We start from the raw sequence: 10,292 nt of genomic DNA, 5'->3' as shown, positions 1-10,292 counted from the left end.
CCCTAACCCTAACCCTAACCCTAACCCTTAACCCTAACCCTAACCTTAACCCTTTAACCTAACTCCTAACCTTAACCCTTTAACCTAACTCCTAACCTTAACCCTTTAACCTAACTCCTAACCTTAACCCTTTAACCTAACCCTAACCTTAACCCTTTAACCTAACTCCTAACCCTAACTCCTAACCTTAACCCTAACCCTAACCCTTAACCCTAACCCTAACCCCTAGCCTTAACCCTTTAACCTAACTCCTAACCTTAACCCTAACCCTAAGCCTTAACCCTAACCCTAACCTTAACCCTTTAACCTAACTCCTAACCTTAACCCTTTAACCTAACTCCTAACCTTAACCCTTTAACCTAACTCCTAACCTTAACCCTAACCTTAACCTTAACCCTAACCAGTGCTTAATTTGCCGGAGCAGGATCCGGCAGTGTTTGCAATGTAAACATTCAAATAAAAGCAATCAGAGTTCATTTGAATTGCTTTCCCATTAATTCTCCTGCCCCCTAAAAAATAAAGTTACATTAAAATACAGATTTTCAGCCCGCCGCATGATATTCAAAGAATGAATGTGTTTGGGCCTGCCCGGGCTTATGATTTGCTCAACATTATCGCCTATGTTTGAGACCAATGCATGGCCATTGCTGTGGTGAGAGAGCGCGAAGCACTCCTGTATCTCTCTCAGAACTAGACAGATTCCCTCTCTATGATCTCGCTCCCTCTCTCTTCTAGACATGAGCCTGCAACTGTCATCTCTCCAGCATTGCACTTGATCATTTATTTCCTGATAGAATCATAGCTGTGGGAAGGGTTCTGGAGGTGCAGCAGCACCCCTGATTCATTTAAATACATTTGCCGAAGTTATATAATTACTGCTCTCAGTTCAGAAATAAATACAATTATTCAGAATAATAAACCAGGAGTAGGCCTGAAATTTAACTACAGATGACCAATAGCTTCTTTTTTTTAAATAGCGTAGCTGTGGATTGTGTTGATGTAGCCCAACCACAAGGCATATAGAACATGTGGCAAATCTGTCAGTGAACAGCATGCAGCCAGAACAAGTCTTTCGCAATATTTAAAATACAATCGCGGGAAAACACAGACGGGAAGGTAAATGTCTGCTACTTCAAAGAGAAGACTCTAATATGACCGTTGACTAGCAAAATATTTGATCAACTTCCCGATTGGTCTATTGAGCAGACATTGTTCACTGACTCACTCACTCATTGAGTGAGTCAGTGAAAGCTTTTTCATTTGTTCCATCTGCCTGGAAACATTTACCAAAACAGTGGTCATTTTACCGTGGCAACACAACCTCTGTAGAAAGTGTGCCAATGATATCTTTCAGGTAAAGTAGGCCTGCAATTATATTGGAGCATTGGAACGTATTTTAGAGAAGACTAGTATGTGGTAGAACTATAGATTAAACTGTGTCTACGCATTATCCATATGCTATTACAGTTTATTCCAACTGCTTACACACGTTTTCAAAAGTGTCTCCTTTTTTCAAAACTCTACACACAATTCCCAAAACTGCACACACAAAATGCAAAATCTCTTTCACAATGTAACACTGCATTCAAAATGCCATAAACACATGTCAGAATGAAGCATTTGCATCAAATGGCAAACACTGCTTTGTTAACACTGTTGTTCTAAATCTAAAGCTCTTTGGTCTTTCATAGGCTTATATCTACATTTCAATACAATGTTCTACAATGAAAGTATTCTGCTGAGAGGGGTAACAAGTACACTGTAAACACCAATGCAATGTAGAAACAGAAAATATTTATTAGGCCAAACATTACTGTTGTATACAGTAGCATACAACGAAACCATAAACATATGTAAACCAAAAGTATATTCTTTATAATACAGTAAAGAACACAATTGTGTGTGTGGGGTCCCGGGGTGGCAGTCCAGGAATTGGTAGGGGGGCAGTCACCAGTGCTAAACTACGCTTCATCTCTTCTCCGGCCTGGGTCTGGCCACAATACTTCGTCCACATCACATCATGTTTTCTCTTGCCAAACATCGAGGGAAGTATCTCCTAGCATGGCGTATCCAACCTTGGACAGAGGCAACCTCTATGTCCCCACATGCGTCCTCCATTGCCTGGAGAAGCGGCATGCGGGCATAGGGTTGGTGATCATACACTTTCCAGCGCCAGGCTGAGAACAATTCCTCTATGGGATTTAGAAAGGGTGAATATGGGGGTAGGTACAAAACTACAAATTGTGGATGGGTGGCAAACCAGTTTTGGACCAGAACAGCCCGGTGAAAACTAACATTGTCCCATAAAACCACAAATCTAGCAGGCTCCTGATCTGGATCAGGGACAAGCATTGTGTAAATTGCATCCAGAAAAGTGAGCATATGGCCGGTGTTGTACGGACCCAGTGTGGCATTATGATGGAGGACCCCGTTTTGAGTGATGGCAGCACACATAGTTATATTAACCCCACGCTGTCCGGGGACATTGGTAATTGCCCTCTGTCCTATTACATATCTTCCGCTGCGCCTAGTTTTGGTGAGGTTGAAGCCAACCTCATCCACATAAATAAATTCATGGTGAATTACATGGGCATCCAGCTCCAATACTCTCTGTAACAGACAAAAGGATATACAGATGAGTAAATATGGTATGTCTGAAGTACTGGAAGTAGTATTGCATACATACCTCTACAAAGTCATGTCGCATATTCTTGACTCTGTCAGGGTTTCTCTCAAATGGCACCTTGTAAAGTTGTTTCATTGTCACTCGGTGCCGTTGGGGGATGCATTGTATGGTCAACAGGCTTACAGCATTGATGTTGTTAAATATGGTGTCATTATTCAAGATATGCTCTCTTATCTCTCGAATCCTAATTGCATTGTTGGCCAAAACCATATTTATAATTGCAGTCTCTTGTACATCTGTAAACAAAAGTGGCTTCCGGGTTGGATCCGCGCTGTGTTAAGAAGCAGTGCGGCTTGGTTGGGTTGTGTATCGGAGGACGCATGACTTTCAACCTTCGTCTCTCCCGAGCCCGTACGGGAGTTGTAGCGATGAGACAAGATAGTAGCTACTAACAAATGGATACCACGAAATTGGGGAGAAAAAAGGAGTAAAAAGAAAAAAAGACTTCAAACAGTTCCTCAGCATAGGAACTGTAAACAATGTACCAAAAAATGTAGTACAGCATGATAACCAACCTCATTCATTCAATGCATTCAGTGGATGGCTTAGAGTTACAAATGTTTATGCAATACTATGCAGTCATACGCATTTTACAGTACAGCAACGATCTAATGCTAAAATAGTCATTAAATAGTTGCATACCTGTTCTGATTTCTGAAGGTTCAAATTATGGACGCCACTGTAAATCGACTCAAGTTGGGCTGGACTCTCAGTCCAGCCTCTCTCATGGTCAAACCGTGGTTGATCACATGATCAACAAGTGTTGCCCTAATCTCTTCAGAGATGGCTCTCCTTCCTTCTCTTCTTTGCCCTCGTCCTCTTCCTCTCCCTCCTACTCCTCTTGCTCTCTGTCCATTGTTGGCATCCATTGTTCAAAACAGGTCATCTGACCTTTGACCTATTTATAGGCCTATACTACAGTAAAGCAGTGATTGGTTAGTGATCAGTTAAGCTATTAGTGTTTGCACATGTGAGGAGTGTGTGTGTGACTTGGTGAATAAGTGTAGCATTTTGATTGGTTGTGTTTGGAAAAGGAAAGAAAGTTCCTGTTCGATCTTTGTGTTTTAGGTAGAGAATTGTGTGTAGTGTTTTGAAAAAATGTTTTATGCAATTGACAACTGAGTCAAAGGATGAGAAATAGCTTATGGTTTTGGATATTTGGTGTGTAGTTTTGCACTTTGAGTGAGAGGTATCAAAAATCGTGTGACATGAAAAGATTTTGTGTGTAAGCAGTTGGAAAAAAATGTATTTGTTTGTCTATATCTATAACAACTAGTTTGACTGTATTTTGGGGATGTTGTTTTTGTTTTTGTTTGGTTCTTGTCTCGGCACTGAGGCTACAGGTGTAAGATCTTAATTTGACTACATTTGATCTACATTCTATTATGCCTCTGTCTGTTCTATCCTGTCTAGGCCTCCAACCCATATCTCCCAACCAGAGGGGGGTCAGTGACCTCCGGTGGCCGTTTACGGTGCCCGTCCTGCAGGCACGAGGTGGTGCTGGACCGCCACGGGTTCTATAGGCTCCAGAGGAACCGGCTGGTGGAGAACATCATCGACATGTTCAAACAGGAGTCCACCAGGTGAGAGAGTCATATACTGTAATACTTCCGGTATCTGAACTTTGCTTTCCAACCAAGGTGCATGAACAGATGAGAAAACTGAGGGGAAACTATTTGCTCCATGTTCTCGCTAGCTTGTTACAGGTACGGTACAGTTCTTATTACAGTAATCATTTAAAAACGTAATTATTAAAGAAAGTAACCACCATCTCAGATAGACACCACCACCACCATCATCACTACCATAAGTGGTCCAATTTGCAGGATCCTACTATACCAGACTGAAAGCACAGACATCCAGTTACTCAATTTTGTGACTTTCGGCCAAAATCCATTTCTATGTGTAATTTCCTTAGCTTTCCTTATTCCATTACCAGGCTTTAAACTACTTCCAATATGTCTCTGAATTTCCTACGAGAAGACAGAACAGTGATTTCTAAAAGGTGTTCAGTTAGGGCATTGAACAGGGAATTCTAAAAGTAGGTCAGTTTAGGGCATTGAACAGTGAGATACTCATAATGATAGCAATGTGACATTTTCTCTTCTGATAGAAATATCAAAAACTCATACAACCTACATGCAAAATGTGTTGAAACTGTTCTCAGGGGGAAAAGTCCTGGTGCCACTCATACTGAATGTTTTCAATATTTACTCATTTTCTCACCTTGTGTACCAGACCTCCAGGCTGCCTTATAAAGACACATGGTGGCTGGTGAACGTGACTAGTAGTAGTTTCTAAACTAGAGTTGATAAACAGATAATGAGATACGGGTGATGTTTTTAACTGGGCAGCAGGTAGCCTAGCGGTTAAGAGCGTTGGACCAGTAACCGAAAGGTTGCTGGTTTGAATCCCTGAGCCGACTAGGTGATAAATCTGTCAATGTGCCCTTGAGCAAGGCACTTAACCCTGATTGCTCTGTAGTGTCTGCTAAATTACTCAAATGTAGATGGCTCCCTCCAGAAGAAACAGCTGTGACTAGAGCTAAATACAGTCAAGGAAGGAAGTAGTTCACAAACATTGCATTTACATGAAGGATTACCTTTTATATTTAACTCCGGTGAAAATAAGTGTTAGGGTTTTTGTAGTGAGAGTGTCGTCTTATCACTGCTTTGCGGTGGGGGTTTGGAGCTATAAGAATGCATGAGATGAACGCGTTGCTTTTAAGCAGGGTAGGGTAGGTTACTTTCTAAATGTAATCCATTAGTTACTAGTTAACCTGTCTGAATTCTTTATCAGTAACAGAACATCTGGATTACCCACATTTAGTTATGTCATCTCATTACTTTCCATTAGAAGAAGACAAAAAGGATCCATCAAACACATTTGGTGTGTCATCACAGTGGTCTCTGACTTGTGGTCAGACCTCGCTCAGGTGGAACAAACTTAAACTTGCGCCTTATACCGAATGGTGTCATAATGTGTGTGTGTGTGTGTGTGTGTGTGTATTTAGAGAAAGTGTGACTAATGCTTTACTGTGTATTTTTCCTGCAAACATCCTTCTGAATTGAAATGTAATCCAATAAGTAATCATCTAGTTTTCCAAAATAATCTGCAATCGGATTACAATATTTTTTGCTGGTAACGTAACTGATTACATGCTTTTAAGAATAGGAGCCCAGAGGCAATGTAATCTAGCTCTCTACTGTCCTGTATCCAACATCACGCTTAATGCTTCAGGCTTTATTTCTGAGACACAACTCTCTTCCGCTTGACACAGAGAGAGAGAGGGAGAGAGAAAGAGAGAGAGAAAGAGAGAGAGAGAGAGATGGATGGATGGAATGGAGGGAAAAGGTGCTCTGTGTGTTTGAGGACACTCACTAGCTCGAAAGAGAGAACAAAAGAGAGAAGAAGAGGGATACTTTCTGTGTGTTTTTGAGTGCTTGCTAGTCGGAAAGAGAGCACATGTGTATACTGTAGAAAGAAGTGGAGTAGTGACCCTCTAGGGCAACAGAAAAGGGGAGAGAGCGGAGTAGAAGAGGGTCATGTTGTGTGTCTCCTGTGTTGTGTTGGGAGATGGAGGCATTGTGTCTGTCACTCAGCACTGGTGCCCATATGAACCCATAGCCCCGCAGTGAGTCAGAGGGGTGATTCGGTTGGCAAAAGGGGTTCCGGGAACAAGTCAGTCACACAATGATATACTTCCAACTGACTTGGTGTGTGTGTGTGGTTTGTGGTGTGTGTGTGGTATGTATTTGGAGGAAGTGTGACTAATGCCTTGAGGCCTGTACGACACACACAACACTCCATTTAGATACTGTCTGTACAGATGCCCATGGCTCCGGATGTGATGTTACCTATGATCACCTTCTGACTGCATGGTGGGGTGTTCAGTTACCATGGGCAGGCAGCCTGAATCTAACCTCAACTGATCAGGAGAGGAAGCCACTATACTATTACAATAAGATGCACCCCTAGTGTTGGGAGTCTCAGCATATCTCCTTCCCCCTCCAGCAGCCCTAGGCCAGCGGCCCCAGAGAGGACGGAGGAGCAGGCCATGTGCCAAGAGCACGAGGAGAAGGAGATCAACATCTACTGTGTGACCCACAGCGTGCCCACCTGCTCCATGTGCAAGGTGTTTGGAGCCCACCAGGACTGTGAGGTGGCGCCGCTCAAAAGCATGTACCAGACACAGAAGGTGAGGACTGGCTGATGTAGGAAAACATCTTCTTCAAGACATTTACAGTACAGTAGGTCAACTGGGAAAGTTGCCTCCTGTGTATAAGTCAGTGCATTGCAACTCACTCAGTGACTGATGTGCCTTGGCTTCTCGTTCCTGTGGTTGTGTGTGTGTGTGTGTGTGTGTGTGTGTGTGTGTGTGTGTGTGTGTGTGTGTGTGTGTGTGTGTGTGTGTGTGTGTGTGTGTGTGTGTGTGTGTGTGTGTGTGTGTGGTTGTGCATGCTGGTGGGTGTGCTGCGGCGGCCACAGACGGAGTTGACTGACGGGATGGCGATGATGGTGGGGAACAACGACAGGATCCAGGGCATCATCAGTCAGTTAAAGGAGACCGGCCGGACCATAGAGGTGACTGGCCCAGTGTGGCAGCACCTGTCTTTCTGTCTCTGTCTGTCTGTGTGTCTCTCACACAGCCAGACAACTGAAACCAGGATGTTACTGTAATCAGCCCCACCCCCCCACCCCATTCCCCACATACACCTAAAAAAATGACTAGGTGTTCTACTGCCTATGTTGTACTGCCTCACACGAATAAACACATAGGTTTCCAGAGATTCCTTCTCCCTCACACATACCAAGAAACACACAGAAATGTTACTGCCTTTCCACTCGCTCACACTGAGAAACCAGGAGGAGAACTGATGGGGAGAGAGTGGACACCCCTGACACCCCTCACAACACACACACACACACACACACACACACACACACACTGGAGTTGATGAGCTAGCTAGTAGCTGTACTGGGGAGGAAACTGGAGCGGCTCCAGTCCCCTCTGTGTCACTCGTGGTGGTGTTACCCAGGATTGCCATGTAGAGCTGGGTCGTGTTCAGACCTGGGTCGTGTCCACTAGGCACGGAACGGGAGAAAACACTTATGTGTGTCCGTCTGTCTGTCTGGGGGTGTGTGTGGTTGCCTGTGTACTGGAGAACGGCAGGAGGCAGAAGTCCCAGGTGTGTGAGAAGTTGGACCATCTGTAAACCATCTTGGAGGAGAGGAAGAGGGACTTAAATTTGAAGTTGGCGGCCGAGCAGGAAGAGAAGCACATAGATTGGTTTAACCAAGAAGTACAAAGAGCACCTGGAGCGGAGCTGGAGGACCGTAGAGACAGGCATACAGACCATGGAGTAACCAGAGATGGCCGCCTTCTTACAGGTGACTGCCACAAATAAACTTCCTCAACATTCAGGCTTGAATCCTGATTTAGGTTTCACACTGCAAAAGACCTCCTTAAAAAGGGAGTACATTTGCTGCCTAACAGTAATTCTTGATCAAACAAAGTATGTGTTTCATGTACCACATTATTTACAGATCTATAGAGACCACACAGAATAAGGGAAGCCTGACTCTCCGTGTGTGTGTGTCAGGATTGGGGAGGCGTCGAGCACCTCCCACCTGGATAAGGTGGAGCTTGGATATGAGGTGATGGAGCACTACACTGTTAACTCCTGGAGAGAGGGCAGGGCTCTGCGTAACATCGACTTCATCTCAGGTAGAAAGAGTTGGCAGTGAAGCGTCTTCTTGGGCGATATAGACAAAAATCCATATCGTGATAAATTGGCTGAATTGATGTGATAACGATAAATAGAACAATAAGTTGATAACATTAATGTGCACCATAGTTTTATTTATTTATTATCCTTTAAACTACTATTACTAGTTTGATAGTTGTAGTGTCACGATCACTGTATGAAGCGGACCAAAGCGCAGCATGAATGCATTCTTTTATTGAACGACGAAAAACCACAAAGTAAACTGAACAAGCTTATGGTTCCCAATCAGAGACAATGACTAACACCTGCCACTGATTGAGAACCATATCAGGCCAAACACAGAAACAGACAAACTAGACATACAACATAGAATGCCCACTCAGATCACACCCTGACCAAACAAAACATATAAACATACAAAGCAAACTATGGTCAGGGCGTGACATGTAGCCATCAATTGTCCCAATTAATATCCCCCATATTAGCAAACATTTAATTTCAAACTTCACATTTCTTTAGTATAGGCTACTTATCATAATGAACTATATCAGCAACGTGCCTGCGATAAGTGGTCTGTATGATCGGTGTGGATCATTTCTGGTTTATCGTCCCAGCTCTAGGTCTTCTTGAGTATCCCTGCACACAGAGGCTTTGTCATTGAGTCTCTCTATGTCTGCCCCTGCACACAGATGCTCTGTCACTGTGTCTCTCTATGTTAATCAGTGATGTATTGTTGTCTCTACCTTCTTTCCTTTTGTGCTGTGCCCAATAATGTTTATACCATGTTTTGTGCTGCTACCATGTTGTTGCTACCATGCTGTGTTGTCATGTGTTGCTGCCTTGCTACTGCATGTTGTTGTCTTAGGTCTCTCTTTATGTAGTGTTGTGTTGTCTCTCTTGTCGTCATGTCGTCGTGTTTTGTCCTATTTTTTTTTCCTTTCTTTTTTTTTTTTTTTTTTTAAATCTCAGGACCCGTCCCCGCAGGGGGCGTTTTGCCTTTTGGTAGGCCGTCATTGTAAATAAGAATTTGTTCATAACTGACTTGTCTGGTTAAATAAAGGTCAAATAAAAATAAATAAAAGTCTGCCCCTGCACACAGAGGCTATGTTATCGTCAACATCTCAGGTCCTAGAGGGATGAGGGGGTGCACCTCAATTGTCAACATCTCAGGTCCTAGAGGGATGAGGGGGTGCACCTCAATTGTCAACATCTCAGGTCCTAGATGGATGAGGGGGTGCACCTCAATTGTCAACATCTCAGGTCCTAGAGGGATGGGGGGGGCGTGCATCTCAATTGTCAACATCTCAGGTCCTAGAGGGATGGGGGGGTGCATCTCAATTGTCAACATCTCAGGTCCTAGAGGGATGGGGGGGTGCATCTCAATTGTCTTGTGTGATTTCCTTTCCTTGTTTTCTGTGTGCCATCTTTATTGATCTGAAAACAGGCTAGGTAAACGCAACATTAAGCTTTCCATAGATGCTGTTGTTTTTCTTAATTCATCCCTCACTTCCATATCCCTCTGTCTGTAGATGACGAAGATGAGTATGAGGAGGTAGATGGTGCAGAAGCCTCTAGATGCTGATCAAATGTCCATTTTGAGTTTTCCCCCTAATGCAGGGTTCCCCAACTGGCTGAAAAAGACTGTAAAAAAACACCAGCAAATCAGCTCCATGTGATTTTAATTTGGGAAATCTGTTCCAAAGTATTCCTACGCATAGTAGAGAGATATATGGTCATATACAAATGTAAACAAGGTTTTATGTTTTTGTCAAGTATTGTATCTGTTTGGGCTTCTTGCGGTCAATTTGCAATCTACAAATTATTTGTAATTAAGTTCCAGCCCCATGACCATCCACTCAATAACAAATTGTCCCACG

At 43.4% G+C, this 10,292-nt stretch overlaps 1 pseudogene; it reads left to right on the top strand.

Moving 5' to 3' along the window:
• Positions 1-620: 620 nt before the first annotated feature.
• LOC115104493 (tripartite motif-containing protein 55-like) lies at positions 621-9,997 on the top strand (annotated as a pseudogene).
• The last annotated feature ends 295 nt before the right edge of the window (positions 9,998-10,292 follow it).

The sequence above is a fragment of the Oncorhynchus nerka genome, linkage group LG22 (assembly GCF_034236695.1).
Source record: "Oncorhynchus nerka isolate Pitt River linkage group LG22, Oner_Uvic_2.0, whole genome shotgun sequence".
NCBI lineage: Eukaryota > Metazoa > Chordata > Actinopteri > Salmoniformes > Salmonidae > Oncorhynchus > Oncorhynchus nerka.
Note: the sequence above shows the minus strand (reverse complement) of the source record. Positions and strands in the feature narration are given on the sequence as shown.